A 20,354-nucleotide genomic window follows, 5' to 3' on the forward strand; every position below is an offset into this window, starting at 1 on the left:
CTTCTCGTGTACTTGTCATACCCCTTTCCTTATACTTTTAATTCATTTAACAATTTTATTTAACATAAAACTACCTCTAATATTTTTTTATAAGCTTATCATAATAATAATATTGATTAATTTTTGTAAACAAAAATTTATTTTCTCTTTTTTGTGTTTATTACTCTTTATAAAAACGATAAGACGATTTGTATACTTTTATCTTATTATATGTTTCCCGTCTAATAAAAAATCGCCCGAATATCTTTTGTGAGGTAAAAAGTTTAAGAATATTGTCACATTAGAAAATAAAAAACAACCTTTTGATCAAGCCTATGTTGTTTAATATCTTTTATTAATTAATAACAATGTGTTTTTTTTAAATGTAAGCTATCTCTAAAAATTATTAAAAAAATATACTCCAAAGTATTGACACATATAAAAAAATGTTTTTTAGATTAAAATATTTTTTGTACATAAACAAATTCTTTTCTGTCATTAAAAAAAATTATAATATAAAGAAAAAATAAAAAGAAAAACTCAAAAGAATGTAAAAAACTTTTTAAAATAATAACGAGTATAAAAAATAACAAAATGGTAAAGAAAACAAAAATATTTAAGTTATAGTAATTCAAAACTTGAGTGAGAAGTACGTTTAGTAAAAATGAAGTGGAGGTTGGTATATTTAGCAGCACCTTTAACAAAATGGTAAACATTTTTTGTAATCAATTAGTTATATTTTGTCAAAACCCGACGTGTTTTGAGCCATGTATACCTGACAGGAATTTTATTAAAATCGACGGGTAATTACCCGATTAAAACCTAACGGGTTTGGAACGGACTTTAATAATCGAGTATGGGTTGATGAATACCTAAACCCAACACAAACCCGACCAATTTTCATCTATATCTTTCACACTATATCACCTCCAGCACCATCCCATCACCAACCACTGTCATTGACGCCACCCACCCACCACCACCACTGCCCGCACCCACTCAGTGCCCCCCTTCATTGCCGCCAACCACTACCACCCCCACCGCCACCCCCGCGACACCATATGCCATCTTCAACCACCATCACCGACTGCTGACAGCACCGATTATCTTAATAACTGTTATTTTATCGTAACATATTTTGTATTTTTCCTCGGTTATCTTACGGTGGCAGCACAACACCACCGATTAAACTAGTTTCTTCTCGATTCAAGTTGCTTTAGCGACTTAATCAATCATCGGTTGAATATTTTATTAGAAGATAAATACCGTAGTATTTAAATTGTTTGATTTATCTCTCTATATTTTAATTGACATCCTTTCCCTCGAATACTTGTAACCATATTTAATCCTTCTTTGCTAATAAGAAAGATTGATCCAAAATTCCAAATCATTCGATTTATATGGCATTACAAAACTTTTTTTTGTCTCAGCCTCCCCTGCCATCACACTTTCCTGCTATAAAGTATAAACCGTACCCCTCGTTTACTTTCTTTTTCACCCGTACGTCGCTGACAACCGATCCTCCTACACCCGGTTTACACCGTAACAAATACGCGACACAAAAGTTTGTCCTCTTGAAGGCACGAAAGTTACCTATTCCTCGTGTATTAAGCATTTCCAACTCCACGCTAAAGGATACAAAGTCATGGACCATATTGACGGCATCATGGCTCCAACCAACACCGCACTACGTGGACCAAGATCAATGCCATCAATTGATTTATAGCACGTTTTCAGACGATTCCGCGTTCTCAAATTTGACTTCCTAGCTTATGAGGAATGGCAACGGCTTGAATGTATTTTTCTTAACAGTGGCTCTCGAGCTCGAATTTTTGAAATTTTCTTAAGCACGCACACACTTGCACATATGAACTCGAATCCGTAATATAAGATTACCACAAAACACTAAAAGTACGTTAAGGACCTTCCAATTGTATCATACGGCTAATAACGAACCACAGACCCAATAATCTGAAACACACGATTACCACAAGACTTAAGAGTATTCCAACAATCAACCCAAATCCAACCTAACGCTCAAAAAAACGTGTCGTGTTATGCTAAATGGGTTGATTATGACACAACACGTTTCGCACGACTAGTGGACCCAAACACCACACCTTTAACTAAACGTGTCATTTACTTAAACATTAACACGAACATGTTTATGAGTGAGTTACACGGTATGATACTTTTAACATGACTTCATGTAAAAAATTCAAAAACATGATATGTTGTGACACGTTTAGCATAATTTAAAAGGTGAAACAAACACACCTCTTTTCATTATTGAAATAGGTCCATGTTTCTAGATCAAAGGTAAAACAAACATACCTCCTTTAAAAGCAACCATTTAGACCTTTTGATTATGTGCATCTGTATTGGTGAGTTTCTTTTTCCTTTTTATTTTCAAATTTATGAGGTGTGAAGTGTGAACTTTAGCAATCACTCGGCCGTGCACGGGCCAACTTTTGTCTTATAAATAGAGGGACCCTCGTTATATATCAAGCACCCCGTTCATTCCATTCAACACGCATTTCACTCTCTAGAGAAGGCCTTTTAAGGTTCTCACTCTTTTTTGAATCTTGTAGTTGTAGGCTGCAACAAAAACCCAAGCATTATAGCATTCTTTTAGCCTTCAAACCCCCTCGACAATTTCTTCCACTTTATGTTTTTACCTTGGAGAAATTGCTAGCAACCTATATCATTCATCAACATTAACCGAAAAAGAAGTACGAGTCATGGACACACTCTCGAGAGTCGGTATTGTGGACAATCTATTAGGCACTTTACCTTTGGCCCAAAGCACCAAGTACAACCACTAAAGTGTTCAATTCTTAGGGGTAGTTTGAACTAGTCACTAGTTAGAGCATTATAACTCATGCCTACTTTCTTAACGATCCATTCTAAGAAAAATTGTGAATTGTTGCAACCAAGTTAGAACTCCGTCGTTCACACTTCTTGAGGTCTAAAGCATCATTGACTTGTTCTTCAAATTTTAAAGTTTCAACTTTCATATTAAAGAACAAGTCATTGATATTTTAGACCTTAAGAAGTGTGAAGTGTGAAGAATGGTACAACTTGGTTGCAACAGTTCACAGTTTTGCTTATAAGATATTTGAAAGAAATGAGGCATGAGTCATATAATGCTTTAACTAATGACTAATTCAAACTACCTCTAGAATTGAATACTTTAGGGGTTCTAGTACTTGATGCTACGGGCTAAAGGTAAATACTAAAAAGCCTAAGAAATTTTCCACCAAAATGACTCTCGAGAGTGTGCCCATGACTTGTTTTTCTTGTTCGGTTGATGTTGATGAAAGATATAGGCTGCTTGCGATTCATCCAAGGGAAAAAACATAAAGGGGAATAAATTATGGAGGGAGTTTGAAGGCTCAAAAGACGCTTAAATGCTTTGGTATTTGTTGTAGCCTGCAACTATAAAATACAATAAAGGGCTGCCAATTATAACGAAACTTTTGGTTCGGTCTCGGTATTTAACTTGTTGGTCCAAAACTTCGCACTGTTTTTGAGTTTGCCAAAAAGATTTAACCATATTCTTCAATGTCATTGAAAGACATCCGACCAAACCGTAGATTGATTGGCTAAGATCGGGCGACAATGAACCCGGTACAAACAGAGGGTGGAACGGGGAATTGTTGCGTTCATGATTCAAAAGAAATTATATCAAGAAATAATATATCATCAATATTAAATCAAGAAGCAATACGAGGCGGAACCAAAGAAACAGTATTAATTAATTTACTACTATGAATTAGAGAGATGGAGTTTTGATGACAAAGATGAATTTTGATCGAATGAAAAAAATATAGAAGATAAAAAGTAAAACACACGCAGGCCTATATTAAGTTATTAGATTAATAGATAGGACTAGTTTTAGTTTTAAAAATAAAGTAATTAGTTTGTAGTAGTTTTAAAAATATAAGACAAGTAATTTACTAAATTGAATTTATTTGAATTTGAGTTTAAAATTTGAATCGAATTTCTAATTGGGCATAAAATTCGAAGGCGAATTCGAACCAAATAAATTAAATCTAAATCAAGTAAAAAACCCGATTTATTAATTTGAACATTCGTTATTCGATTCGTTGAATGCCCCGCCCCTATTTTAATCCATTTAAGAAAATGGCCATAAACAACCCGAATTACCGACATTATTTTTTCTCGAATGTAAAACTGCCTCCATAAAATACGTACCAGAACAATTTCAGGTGGTGTTCGCACCGGACAATGTTCCAGTGACAAAAAACGAAACACTCTGGTTGTAGAAGATGGTGAAGGTTATGGTCCATACGAAGACCAGATCGATACCAGATTATGAATTACTCGATATAGTTGGTTTCGCACAATATCATATTGAAGCCGATAAAGAGGATTGGTGGTGAAATAACAAATTAATGGGACCATCCGCGTTTTGATCCCCACGACAAGTAGATACAATGGGTATGATATTGGTTCGATTATTTTAAATGATGTCTCATTTTTCTAGTTGTGTGTGCTTTTTTTAATGTTTTCAGTTTAATTTGATGCCTGCTTTCTTATGTACGTTTTTAGTATTATTTTATCTCTGTCCTAAATGTGGAAGTACTTAATGATGAAAGCGAATTTCTTTATCGTAAAGTAATAAATTGTACTTCCATTTGATGAAAGCAAATTTTAAATCGAGGTACAAAATATGTCTATTTATTGATATTAATTTATCAATACCTTTTTTTACCACAAATATGAAAGTCCATGAATTTGAATGTTAGTAGTTGATCATGAAAGAAATATTTAACTTTCAAGTTTCAAAAAGAAAATAAAGAAATTTCAAGTTGTTTAATAAGCGAGTTATATGTCATGATACTTTTTAATAAACCACCTAAAATCGTGTTAAAAAGGTAGTTTGTTATTCAATGAAAGAAACATTTAAACATTTAACACTAGCACTACATGTTTATTAAGCGAGTTATACGACATTACACTTTTAACACAATTAGGGGTAACCAGTTCAAAAAAACGAATGACATAAGATAATATATTTAACACAATTAATTATAAGGATTTACATAACACAATTGACACTACACATTTAAAATAACATGATTCAGTAAACGCTGATTAAAAAACATTATGGACAAAATTAACATAATAAAATGAAAGTTACAAAAAAATTACAATAAGATATCTAGTAGTTGATTGTTTGTAAAACTATAAAACTATGTTGTTTTGATAACGGGTGTTCATGTTATAATCTAAATTAATTATACTGTGAAAGAAGACAACAATTATATAACCCTGTTTTGTAATTTGCAAAGTTTGCACAACATATTTGATAAATATACAACGGAAACGGTTCTGGCCAGAACCGATTAGCGAGAACCGACTTTACCGGTTCTGGAACCGAACTGGTTTACTATAATAGGTTCCGGTAATAATTTTTAGTTATTTTTTGTTCCGGTTCGGTTTTCGCGGTTCAGAAACGTTGCACCAGGCCCGGCCCAAGGGTGTGGCTGGGTAGTCGACGGCCATAGGCCCGGCACCCCGATAGGCCCGATTTTTTTTTTAAATGTATTTTTATGAAAAAAATATGTATAATCAATGTTTAAACACATTTACATAAACACTAGCTTGGTCTAGTGGCAAAGAGGTATGACTTATAACCAAGTGGTTGTGAGTTCAAGTCTTATATAAGATATGTTTTAGTTTTTTTACACAACTCAAATCATAACCAAGTAAGCCCATGTAAAATTAAATTGTTTAAACAAAACTAAATGTTCTTTTTAGTTAATGCCTAAAAAAATTTTCGCCTTTGGTCCAAAAAAAATTTCGACTTCTCGGAGCCGGCCCTGCGTTGCACATCCCTATCTGTGTTATGATAAATTTTAAATTTTCTTTTCCTCAAAAGTTAATGTTGTTGTTATGGTGTTCTTTAATTTCATGACGAAATTCCCAAAAGTAGGGGTAACTTTAACAACTCGGATTTTCAAACTTATATCTGTTACCCGACCCGCTTTTATGTTCGGGAAATTTTACCGAGAAAATATCGCATTATTCGAGTTATTATTATTTTTTTATTATTGGTTATTATATTTATTTAATATATATGTATAAATAACTTTGGTTTAAACACAATTTTAACCCTAAATTATAGTTTAACCTATTTTTGTTTCCACACCTAAACTAGAGGGACTAATCTGCAAACCTTATATATTAATATATAATAATATTCATAAACCCACTTACCCTTACCCATTTACCCGTATTCATAACCCATATCGCAACCCGTATACCCGTTTAGTTTGCTTGGACCTAAATTCTCGTTATAATCTTGGAATTGCTCTGTGATTCTTGTTCCTTATACCATATACGACCTCACCGACTCAATCAATTAGGAAACATCAATCAATATGATACGTATTGCTTGTATTATACAACGCGTCTAAACCCGTTCATGAATATACATCATAACGACCTCAATAATCCAATTAAAACTACAGAAACGATCCTCAAACCAGCGCCTATCGAACCCCTATGGTTAATTTGATTTTATCAAGCTGCTTGTTCCTATTCTTGATCTCATCTTTGTCACACCCCAACCTACGGTGGAAATGTCGGGGCGTGAGCTGATTACTCACAGCTCTCAATGTACTATCATGCAATATTAAAGGTGACACTATCTATTAAATTTATTTAAATAATCATATACATCAAAGTAAACAAAGTACATAATTTAGAATTTAAAGCAAGTAAAGCAAAATCCAAAATTTAATTCATGTATCTTCTTCTCTAGCATGCACCCTAAGTTTCTTCAAACAATCTTGATAATCATAACATGCGGTAACCTGTATATGTGTAAAAACTACAATAGGTTTTGTCAACACGAGGTTGAGTGTGTAGCACACCAAATTTTTGTGTGTGTATAATAAATAAAAATGCAATAGTGTCAAATGAGATAAACAATTCAACCAATGAGCAAGTAAATGAGTTGTCGATGAGCACGATGCCAGATAAACTGGGCGATGGCTATTAGGACAATCGTATGATCATACTGTTATGAGATTATTCTGGACCTCTCCGAATGCGATTCGTATAGAGCATATAACACATAAGGTATAAATCGTTAAACACACGTGACAAACAGTAGAAATTGACGTATTAGATAATAGCAAAATATATAGTAACGCATACGTCCCCAAAACGATGAAAATAAGTGTAAAAAGGGGGAATGTGATACTCACCTGATTCAGATGAACGGAATATAAGTGATGATGTGAGAAAGATAAATCATTCGGGATATACCATCAAGGATTCCTAGTTAAATAATGGTAATAAGATTATATATAAAGATATAACATGATTTAATAAATTAAGATTTTGATGTGATGTAAGTTATGATTAGGGATTGTAATATTATTGACTGAACGATTTATTTCTATATGGATTATTATTGCAAACCATTAATATTATTAATATTATTGTTTGTTAGATATTTATAGAATGATTATTTTTATAAAAATGCCACTACTTATACTTGAATCAAATATACTAATGAAAGAATTTATAATATATAGATTTAATATAAACTATACTTATAATACTATTTGGATACATATAATTAAATAGATAATAAAAATAAAATAATTTAATTAAATATGAGATATACTTGCAATATTGAATAAATACAATACAAATATATATAAAAATATTAAATAAATGAATATAATACATATATCTTTTAAATTAGTATTGTAAATTATAAAGGATGATAAATAACAATATTTATATATAAAATATGATCATTTATAAACTACTTAAACTATATATATATATATATATACATTATATGTTAATTAACAAAATTTTATTACATATATATTTTAGATTAAAACCTTATTAAAACCAATTATTATCCTTAATACATATTCATACACACACACACACACATATATATATACACAAATACACACACACACACATGTATATATATACACAAATACACACACACACATGTATATATATATATATATAGTTTTTTAACAAGGATTCGGAAACACGATTAGTTAGAATATCAGAGTTTAACAAAATATTGATTATCTATGATTTAGTAATAATTATAATATTAATTAGTTGATTAATAGATTTTTTTATAATGGCTTTAAGGGATATAAATACCCCCTTAAACCAACCTAAAACCCTAATCCTCATTCCATCTTTCCATATCGCCTGCACACTCAAGAACACACACATATCACTACACCATATTTACGGCCGAGAGTGACGAGAGAGATTTGAGACCAAACGGACGCTAGCTTGTATTAGATCTTTATTACACAAGCTATATACAAGATCTAGAGTTCAGAAACAAGTTAAACGAGATCCAAACGAGCACTAAAGGTATGTTCTTGACCCTTTAAAGTTTACGTATTTATAAGCGTTTAGCCTTGGAACTTAGAACGAGAATAGATCGGGTATAAACGAAACATAAAGTTGTAAACTTGATGCTAAAACGAAGCTAATGAACCCATAAACCTGTGCGGCTCGATTAAATGAATCCTTAAACCTAGTATCGAACGATTTTAAGCTTAAAGGTCCAAGCTTTATGGTATGTACGGGTTATATATGAACGAAAATGGTTAGGAAACATTAGTGGGTGATGTCGAGCCATAACAAGGGTATTAAAAATCGCAAGATGCTTGTTAAGGGTGTTGAAGATCATCCCGTCGCTGGATAACTTCGCTGTAAGCAAGTTCGCCAGTAGGTAACTCCGCTGTAAGCAAGTTCGCCAGCAAGCAACTTCTCTGTAAGCAAGTTTGCAAGTAGGCAAATTCGCCTAACGCTAAGTTCGCTTGATATTTAACTTCGCCAAGTTAAATTCGCCTCAGTTAAGTTCGCTTAAGTTAAGTTCGCTTACACGTATGTTCGCTTACATTTATGACCGCTTGCAAATACAGGAGAGTTAAAATAATAATTTAAAATCCTAATGAAAAATAATTTAACCCCATCCAGGGGCTTTGCCCCTTGGACCCCGCTAGGGCTGCCGCCCCTAGAACCCCGCTGCCAGGGAGCTGCCCCGGACCCCCGTTCGTTGTGGGGTATAATTGAACTAGAAACGCAATATAGATAGTGATAGTTGATTGATACGTGTAATTGTTATACAGTTGGCCGTGCGCAGCTCAAGAAGGGAATAACAATTAACGGTGAACGTAACCGTGTTCAGGTGAGTTTCTAGACCCATTTCCTTGTTATGTTTTCGGGTCTGTGTGCATACTCGATGTGAATGTTAATACACTTACCTTAAATGGTAAGTGTATGTCTTATTGACGATTGTGATAGTTATGTATGTATGCTTGACAGTACGTGAACGACCTTCGAGTATTGCACGTATTGTTAAGGTAAGTATAGTATAGTATGTATGAAATGTGTATGTGAATAAGGGAGTATGTACGATTATGTTGGGTATGGTATTAATTGTACGGATATGATAATAAAAGGTAAGGTAAGGTTAAAGGGTTGCGTACCCTAATAATATATGCGAAGGATAAAGGGTTGCATACCCTAATAATATATGCGAAGGATAAAGGGTTGCATACCCTAATAATATATGCGAAGGTTAAAGGGTTGCATACCCTAATAATATATGCGAAGGTTATAGGGCGTAATGCTCTTTAAAACGTAAGGTAAGTATATGTAAGAAAGAAAGTGCGAAGGTAAGAAAGTATATTATAAACGAAAGTATGAAAGTACGTAGTTATGAACGTATTGTATGTTATGTGATTAACTAGAACTCACTCAGCGTAGCTGACTTTTAGTATGCACACATGTGAGTAGAATGAGGCAGCTCGCTTGAGGGGACACGTGGCATTGAATAAGAGGCTGACATCGGAAGACTCAAGACGTTTAAAGTTTAATATTTTGTTTATTTTGAAAGACGAGATGTTGATTTAAGGCAAGTTATGATTTGTTATGAAAGTTTTTATATTCCGCAAATGTTTTAATTAACTATGATATTTAAAACTGCGTTTATGAGTAAATCCAACGTCCAAATGTGAGGCACCGGTAACGGGGCTTTACAGTTAGGGACAGGTGTAGACGTGAGTAATTGGATTATTATGGGTTCTAAGTTGTATCACTAAAAATCAATGTTGTAAAAGTAGTTCTACAAGGCCGAGTACTCTCCGAGTACTCGCTACGAGGTATGGTGCCGAGGGGAGTTTCTTTAACTCCGCCTAGTTACTAAAAAATTGTTCAAAGGTGGTCAACATTAGTCAGAATCACATCTAGTTAGTTAACTTGGGTCTATTTTCACTTAAAAAATACAACATAATTCGTATTTCTATAATATTAAAGAACGAATATCATTTTTTTAATTAATGATTAACATTTTTTAGAATAATTTATTGTTTAAAAATGTTAGTAAACTTATGATATTTGAAATATATATATATATATATATATATATATATATATATATATATATTGATATTCACTTATTTGGTTATAAATATTAGTAAACTTGTGATATTTGAAATATATATATTACCCAAAAATTAATTTTCTTTATATTTATCATGTCCGAGTACTCCCCGAGTACTGCCTACAAGGGGGTCGACCGCCTAGCGACTTTTGCAACATTGTTAAAAATTGTTAATGACGGGTTCGATATACTTAATCACGAGATCGTTTTGATCCTAATTATTACTATAATATAATTAAGGAGTTTGGTGTCACAAAATGAGTTCCTTTTATTTTTGTATATGTAATATTGGTTTTGTATTTGGGCATGTATGTTTGGGTTGGTTGGATGGTTGTGTAGATTGTGTGTAGTATCTATGCCGGCTTGCAACCAGGGTTCGAACCCTACCGTGTGCAACAAGGGTTTTTTAATTAAATGTGTTATTTTATGGTAACTTTTTTCATGTTATTTATGGTTTTGTTTTTTTTAAGTATGTTATTTATGTTCACGTATACGTGAAAATGGTTGTTTTTCAACATTAACTTTGGTGTAGGTCGGATGGTTGTGTTGTTAAGTGAAACCGACCGAATTCGCGTAGAATCACCGCATTTTGTTTCAGTTTCGGTACCGTAACGAACTTAACTAAACCGACATAATGCCAATTTTGTTTTTGTTTTAGTTCCGGTACCGTAACGAAGGTGACATGACTGACCAAACTTGCATAGACTCATCACCTCAACGCCCGAGTTTTACTGATCGAAGCCACCCAATCGGTCTACCTGCGTTTTATATTGTTTTGTTTTGTTTTTGGTTTCAGTTATGATACTATCACGAACGTAACCAAAATTGACAAGTTCGCGTCGACTTACCACTTGCTTTGATTTTACCATTGTCCGGGTTTTACCAACCTGTCCCGGCGCAACGCGCCGGGTATAACACTCGTTCTTAATTAATTGGTGTTGGTGAGATCGCATAACACGTAATAACGATTGGAAAGGATCAATTCCAAATATACATCAAGGATTAAAGCTCAAGAAACACCATGGGTATACGGATTATGGGCCCGGGTTAACGCGTTTGGACTTGGGTATGGGTTTGGGTGCTGATTATTATAATCTTTTAATAAATTTACAGATTGGTCCTTGAAGTTATGAGGTGGAAACAAACATAGATTAAAGTTTAGTTTAGGGTAAAAATTATACATGTTTCAAAGTTAATTAGATATATTAAATATATATAATCAACACATAAATAATATAATAATTACTCGATAAACGCGATAATTAAATTGATGAAATATTCCGAACCTAAAATGGGCCGGGTTACGGATAAAATGTTAATTGGAAAATCCGAGTTGTTACAATCTTAGCCGGCATTGTATCGATCTAATTAACCATCATAATATCATCGTTTGAGGTAAAAAGTTGTATGGTTTAGTTCGTCTTTGATCTCTTAACAAAAACCCTAACTTTAATTGAATCAACATTTAACGGATTTATGATTCTAAGGTTTTTTATTCTAAATGGGTGTTTGGCCTAAAGTTTATAAAATATCAAACTTGATGTTTAAACAAGTTAACACCTTAGCCCAGTTGGCTAGGGGTGTGGGTGTAAGGTTGTTGTGGCTGGGGGCGCGGGTTCGAGCCACCCCCAGCCCGTTTTGGCTTCTATTTTTTTTTGTAATAAATCCAATTAAACATATGTATATATATATATTTAATAATTTAATTTATATTATAAATATTATAACTTATAACTAGTAAATATTTCATTAAAACCGACACCTTAACTAATCGTTTTCTGAACATTTGATAAAACCATATATATGTATATGTATATGTATATGTATATGTATATGTATATGTATATGTATATGTATATTGGAATATATATTAAATATTAAATTGGTAAAGGTTCTAATATTAAAGATGTTAAAAAGTTTTAATTTAATATAGATAATTAAAATATGTCTTGTTATTCAATATCTTAAAATAAGTGTTTGGTAAAATATTTTCTAAACAAATGTATTTTATAAAAAAATATTAAATATTATTTAAAACAACTTTAAGATTTATAACTTAAGAGATTTATTTTTATTATTACTAATTTAATTTTAATAACTTCTATAAAACAAACTTTCAATAAATTTTATTTCACAAATACCCGTTCATTCAAAATCGCTTTATATAATTTATCAAAACTTATAGATAGTTTTTTATTTGAGTAATTTATATATAAATATAAACTTATAATTAGAAATATACTATCTGTTATAAATTTGATAATTAAAGGTAATAATACAAATAGTAAAATTAATAATAAATTTATGTAATAAATAGCTTTAATAAGAATGCACTCGATCATCAAATTCCCGAATCTCTATTTAGTTTAGTTCCGTTATTCAAATTATATTTATTTCTGCAACTATTCTTTAATAGGATATCTCGTCGGTAATCCCCGGAGAGCTTGATCTACCTATTTTTCTTAACGAATCATTGTCTCTTGCTTAATTGCTAAGGTGAGTATTTCACTTCCCATTTTTACTTATTTTAAATCTTTTGGGGACATATGTTTTCGTTATCTATTTAGCTATTATATAGTATTCAACTGTAACTGTTAATCATTGTGTGTGTGTATCAGTTTATGTCTAACTTGCTATTTGTTTACTTGCTTTATTTTACCGCATTCGGAGAGGTCTATCAACTAATAGGATGACCATACAACCATTGTTGTGGTCGGCGTCCAATCGCATGACGATGGTTTCACCGACAACCCATCTTTGGTAACCATTGCCCAGTTCGCATGGCAAAAGTTTATGTCACACCCCGAAAATCTTAATTAAGACAGCGAAAGACTTTAACTTAATTCGTTCGGGTTATGACAGATGTCGATAGCCAATAATAATAGAATATGAATATTTAATAAAACCTCAACTTTTATTTAATAAAATATCCATTACAATATCAGAGTTTATACATGTGCTATTGCACGGTTCATTAAAATTTCCGGTTTTTCCACATTATTCAAACACGCAATCGCTCTCTTCTCCACGTCTCCTTGAAACCATTACGTACTTGAAAAGCATATTAAAAATAAACGTCAGCACGAATGTTGGTGAGTTCTCTTTATTGAAAATAACACACACACACACACACATATATATGTATGTATACTTAAATATATATTTGCACATATATAAATATATATATATATATATATATATATTATAATATTATAGAAAATAATGCAATTGAAACTTCCATATAATTCATCATGATAATCATAATAAACGACATTATGCCAATATATCAAGTAATACAATAACGTAAACGAAGTCATATCAAATTTTTCCATACCATGGTTCCACAACCATTCTTTTTATCGTAATCCATTACCATAAGCAACGGTGGTGGCCTTTCCTACCGTTCTTTTAACATGGTAATTATATCTTTAAAAAATTCTCAACAATCGAACTTACCATAAAAACGAAGCATTTTACCTTTTAAACAAATCATACTGTTGTAAACTAGCAAGGAATACAACAAGTGTATGACTATCAAAATTGATAACTCGATACCTACCATACTCAAAATATTCCCATTTTTAACCCAACGGGATTGGAAATGGGGGGCGTCACCCCGATAGATCTACCAATATTTCTGTGCCCTTATTAATTCGGTTAACAGTTATTTAACCAATTGTTGACTTATCCCACTTTTTACACGGTTTGTAAAATAAAATGTTTTATAAAATTTCAATAAAAATCGATAAAGAATATGCTTCCCCCCCAAAACTTATATTATTGGTTTGACAACAAGTCAAAACAACAATTTACAACAATATTCCTTTTATTCTATTTTGGAAGATTCTACATGTATGATCATGTAAGTCTTTTACAAAGATCATGTACTTTAACTTTTGTGTTCATTCTCATTATTATCACTTCATCACATCATTCAACTAGAACATTCAATCATCATCAATCATTCAAATCAATAAATCATGTTTTCTTATGGATTTCTTAATTGTCATTCTAATAAAGTTTCCTATTATAATAACTTTTAACTTTTGATAATTCTACTTAATTCAATCTTTCAAATTTGATTAAGTATGAACTTAAGTTTATCTCATTCAACTATTTTGATAGAGTTTCATGCATACTATGTTTCTATTCAAGTTTTAATTTTTTAATTCATCAAGTAACAAAGTTTCCATTTCTAGTAAGTAGTTGTTAATTTATTCAATATGCTAAACTACTCTATACTTCCACCATGCATCCTATATTAATTCAAAGATACAATTTAATACACATTAAACACGTTCATGCCAAGTATTCATATAAAAATCCAAAATTTAACTTTTTAATAAATAAAGTTTCCTCAATTAACAACTTTAACAATCTTCAAGAATTAACTAGGGGTTTTATTAGTTTACTAGCATATACCCTATTTCATTTCCAATTTATTATTCCATAACACTTCCTTGATTCATTAATCCATCCATAATCCCTAATTAATCCAAGAATCCAAAAATCCCCAAATTTTCAATTATGAACAAGTTCTTGTTATGTTCATCTCTAACAACAACTATTCAATGATTCAAGCCCATAACATCAAACTAATGATCAACAATTTACCCAATTCCACTATATCATCAAATCCTAACATCAAGTTCATCCAAGTTTATATCAAATTAACAAGAAATCCAACGATGCTCATAATCAATCCTATCAATAAATGTATGATCTTTCAAGATGAATGTATACATGCATAAGTGAGCTTAATCCCTCCTCTTACACATACATACATACATTATCATCCATGATTTCAAACTTTCAAGTTTCAATCTTAACCCAAGAACATCTAATCAATTGTCTAATCCTAGAAATCAACCTTAAATCAAAACTTGTGTTCTTTGAGGATTTGAAGGTGAGAGTGAAAGTATTATGGGGGTGTGAATGTAGTGTTCTTCCTTCTTAATCTTCTTCCTATCTTGCTTGATCTTGATTAATACTCCATGAATCTTGTACGTGTGTGTGTGTGTGTGTTTAATTAAATTTTGAATTTGTGTGTGAGTAAGAGGGTGTTTGGCCGTGAGCTTTATGAAGAGGAGAGAGGAGGAGTAGAGTGATGAGTAAGGTAGTAGGGTGATTGGTTGGAGGGGTTGGTTGTACCTGAACACATCAAGGTTCTAGAAGCATCAATGATTGGCATGGGGAGTTGGAGGAAGGGTATTGGAGGAGGTGGGAGGTGATGGTGATGATGTGTAAGGGGGGTGTAAGGTGAAGGGTTGGTCATAAACTAGTTAATTTCGGTTAATCGTTTAACGTACTGCGTGTTTTAGATATCCAAATGGATCCCCTTTTTAATATTTTTTGTCAGACTTTGAACAAAATCAAATTCCTGATAGTATGGGCCATAAAAACTATTTTCTTGAAAATAGTTTGTGTCAGGTCTTTTTCGGGTCATGTATTGGCTTTAGCTTACTTATTTTCCAATTTTCGCTATTCAAGCCTTCCTAACTTATGTTTATATGTCGTCTCAAATGTTTTAACATATATTTTGAATTTTTGGGATTATTTAATCATTCTAATGATTTATTTACTTTCTGGCTCGCTGCCCGAGGTTTTTACACGTCATACTCATTATGTGTCGAAATTTAGACTTTTTGTTGACTTTGCAAGATATAGAATCTTAATAAAGAAGGATTTTATTAATAAAGTGATATTGTGATGATAACATGATTACATTAGTGAGATTTTTTGTCAGATGTTACAGTTTAGCCCTTTCTTTATAATTTGTGTGAATTGTTTATATTCTATGGCTTAATTGTTCATCTTACAGGAACAGTTTGCGTTTTCTCTTATATATTATTATTGTAGTGTCAAAATCTAGTGTTTTACTCACTCAACATGTGTTGTTGACAAAATTTCTATTTTATATGCATATGCAGGTTATCATAGGAATGCAATGCAAGTTGGTGAATAATTAGTGAAGAATTACGTTAGAAGAATTTTAATCAAGAATTAGTTAAATTTGGGGTTATTAATTGTCTTATTGCCTTATTTATAAATTCTGTACTTTGTATTATTTAAATTTAATTGAGTATTTAATTAAATTTAATAGTTGTTGTCACCTTTAATATTGCATGATAGTATCTTGAGACCTGTGAACAATCAACTCACGCCCCGGTATTTTCACCTTAGGTTGAGGTGTGACAAAAATAACTTTAAGGGTGATATTTGTATGTTATTCAAAGTTGAAATATTAATAAAATAAAGAAAAAGAAAGTAAAAAAAATATAAAATATTTTATTGATTAATTTACTCGAAAACGAAAATTTCGAGTTGTTACAAGAACGCTCCCCAAAGAGGCACCTCAGTCCAAATTTCCTATGGCACCTTTAGAATAATATTTTCTCGATCCCTAAAAATGTCTTTTTTGGGAATTTCCCCTTATCTTTCACTAGGGATGGCAACGAAGCCTGAATCTGATAGGAAAACCCAACATAATTGGGATGAGTAACCTGACTCATTAGGGTTTGGGACGTGTTTGAGATTTCTAATATATCCGATTACGCGACCCGATTACATGATACATAAATCCATTTACCCGATTATATACCCGATGTACCCGATATAACTTATTTATATTATATATAGTATATTTTATATGTATTATTTGTTGAAACTTGTTTATATAAAGGGTTAGACTAAACTTACCACGTCTCGTGTACTTGTCATACCCCTTTCCTTAGACTTTCAATTCATTTAACATTTTTATTTATCATATTACTAACCTATAATATTTTTTATAAGCTTATCATAGTAATAATATTGATTAATTTTTGTAGAGCTTTTTTCACTCTCTCTTTTTTTGTGTTTATAACTCTTTATAAAAACGATAAAACAATTTATATATTTTTATCTTATTATAAGTCTCCTGTCCGACAAAAAATCACTCGAATGTCTTTTGTGAGGTTCGAGTGTTTAAGAATATTGTTACATTGGAAAAAAAAACCAACCTGTTGATTAAGCCTATGTTGTTTAATATCTTTTATTGATTAAAACAATGCGCTTTTTTTCAAAAAGTGTAAGCTCTTTCTAAAAATTATAAAAAAATATACTCCAAAGTATTAAAACACTTATAAAAATTGTTTATCTTTTGATAAAATTTTTTTTTACAATAACAAATTTCTTTTTAGTCATCAACAAAAAAGAATTATAATATGAAGAAAAAAGAAGAAGAAAAACTCAAAAGAATGTAAAAAACTTTTTAAAATAATGAGTATAAAAGATAACAAAATGGTAAAGAAAACAAAAATGTTTAAATCGTAATAATGCAAAACTTGAGGGAGAGTACGTTTGGTAAAAATAAAAAGGATGTGTGTACGTTTAGCAGCACCCTTATAAAACTACTTGAGACATTCTATCTTTATGTTAACCATTTTTTTGTAATCGATTAGTTATATTTTGTCAAAACCCGGTGAAAATCCGACGTGTTTTTGAGCCGTGTATACCTGACGGGTATTTTATTAAAACCCAACGGGTAACTACCCGATTAAAATCAGACGGGTTTGAAACGGACTATAATAATCAGATACCATCACTACCCCTACCGCCAACGACCATCACCGATTGCCGACGACACCGATTATCTTAATATCGTAACATATTTTGTATTTTTCCTTGGTTATCTTAGCGGTTGCAGCACAACAACACCGATTAAACTAGTTTCTTCTCGATTCAAGTTGCTTTAGCGATTTAATCAATCATCGGTTGAATATTTTATTATTAGAAGATAAATAGCGTAGTATTTAAATTGTTTGATTTATCTCTCTATACTTTCTTCTCGTTTGATTTAAATTGAAGGCACGAAAGTTACCTATTCCTCGTGGGTTAAGCATTTCCAACTCCACGCTAAAGGATACAAAGTCATGGACCATATTGACGGCGTCATGGCTCCAACCAACACCGCATTACGTGGACCAAGATCAATGCCATCAATTGATTTATAGCACGTTTTCAGACAATTCCGCGTTCTCAAATTCGACTTCCTAGCTTATGAGGAATGGCAACGGCTTGAATATATTTTTCTTAACAATGGCTCTCGAGCAGCTGTTCTCGAGCTCGAACTTTTGAAATTTTCTTATGCATGCACACACTTGCACATATGAACTCGAATCCGTAATACACTATTACCACAAGACACTAAAATTACGGGCCTTCCAATGGTATCATACGGCTCGCTAATAACGAAACAAAGACCCAATAATCTGAAACACACGATTACCACAAGACTTAAGAGTCAACCCAAATCCAACCTAACGCTCAAAAAAGGTGTCGTGTTATGCTAAATGGGTTGATTATGACACAACACGTTTCACACGACCTGTGGACCCAAACACGACACCTTTAACTAAACATGTCATTTACTTAAACATTAACAAGAACATGTTTATGAGCGAGTTACACAACATGATTCTTTTAACATGATTTCATTCAGGTAACAAATTCAAAAACATGAACGATATGTCGTGACACGTTTAACATAATTTAAAAGGTGAAACAAACACACCTCCTTTCATTATTGGATTAAATCCATGTTTCTAGATCAAAGGTAAAACGAGCATACCTCCTTTAAAAGCAACCATTTAGACCTTTTGATTATGTGCATCTGTATTGGTGAGTTTCTTTTTCCTTTTTATTTTCAAATTTATGAGGTGTGAAGTGCGAACTTTAGCAATCACTCGGCCGTGCACGGGCCAGATTTTGTCTTGTCAATAGAGGGACCCTCGTCATATATCAAGCATCCGTTTCATTCCATTCAACACACATTTTACCCTCTAGAGAAGGCCTTTTAAGGTTCTCACTCTTTTTTGAATCTTGTAGTTGTAGGCTGCAACAAAAACCCAAGCATTATAGCATTCTTTTAGCCTTCAAACCCCCTCGACAATTTCTTCCATTTTATGTTTTTACCTTGGAGAAATTGCTAGCAACCTATATCATTCATCAACATTAACCGAAAAAGAAGTACGAGTCATGGACGTCGTTATGGTGAACAATCTATTAGGCTCTTTACCTTGGCCCAAAGCACCAAGTACAACCACTAAAGTGTGCAATTCTTAGGGGTAGTTTGAATTAGTCACTAGTTACGGTATTATAAGACTCATGCCTCCTTTCTTAACGATCTATTCTAAGAAAAATTGTGAATTGTTGCAACCAAGTTGTACTCGTCGTTCACACTTCTTGAGGTCTAAAACATCATTGACTTGTTCTTCAAATTTTAATGTTTCAACTTTCATACTCCTCAAGAAGAAGTCATTGATATTGTAGACCTCAAGAAGTATGAACAATGGTGCAACTTGGTTGCAACAGTTCACAGTTTTGCTTATAAGATATTTGAAATAAATGAGGCATCATGAGTCTTATGCCACCGGCTAATTCAAACTACCTCTAGAATTGAGTACTTTAGGGGTTGTATTTGATGCTACAGGCTAAAGGTAAATACTAAAAAGCCTAAGAGATTGTCCACCAAAATGACTCTCGAGAGTGTGCCAATGACTTGTTTTTCTTGTTCGGTTGATGTTGATGAAAGATATAGGCTGCTTGCGATTCATCCAAGGGAAAAAACATAAAGGGGAATAAATTATGGAAGGAGTTGTGGCCTGCAACTATAAAATACAATAAAGGGCTGCCAATTATAACGTAACTTTTGGTTCGATCTCGGTATTTAACTTGTTGGTCGCAATGTTTTTGAGTTTGCCAAAAAGATTAACCATATTCTTCAATGTCATCGAAAGAGTAATATCATCAATATTAGATCAAGAAGCAATACGAGGCGGAACCAAAGAAACAGTAATATTTAATTTACTACTATGAATTAGAGAGATGGAGTTTTGATGACAAAGAGGAATTTTGA

General features: G+C 32.2%; 1 long non-coding RNA gene across 1 annotated transcript; it reads left to right on the plus strand.

The window, feature by feature from the left end:
- The first annotated feature begins 1,082 nt into the window (after window positions 1-1,082).
- On the plus strand, window positions 1,083-19,834 carry LOC143584088 (uncharacterized). The gene is made up of 3 exons (XR_013144292.1): window positions 1,083-2,188; window positions 18,939-19,037; window positions 19,202-19,834. It is a non-coding gene; the product is annotated as an uncharacterized LOC143584088 (long non-coding RNA).
- Window positions 19,835-20,354: the final 520 nt, after the last annotated feature.

This window comes from Bidens hawaiensis, unplaced genomic scaffold (genome assembly GCF_021521415.1).
Source record: "Bidens hawaiensis isolate Kalapana, Puna unplaced genomic scaffold, B.hawaiensis_p1.1 tig00001521_1, whole genome shotgun sequence".
In the NCBI taxonomy this organism is placed as follows: Eukaryota; Viridiplantae; Streptophyta; class Magnoliopsida; order Asterales; family Asteraceae; genus Bidens; species Bidens hawaiensis.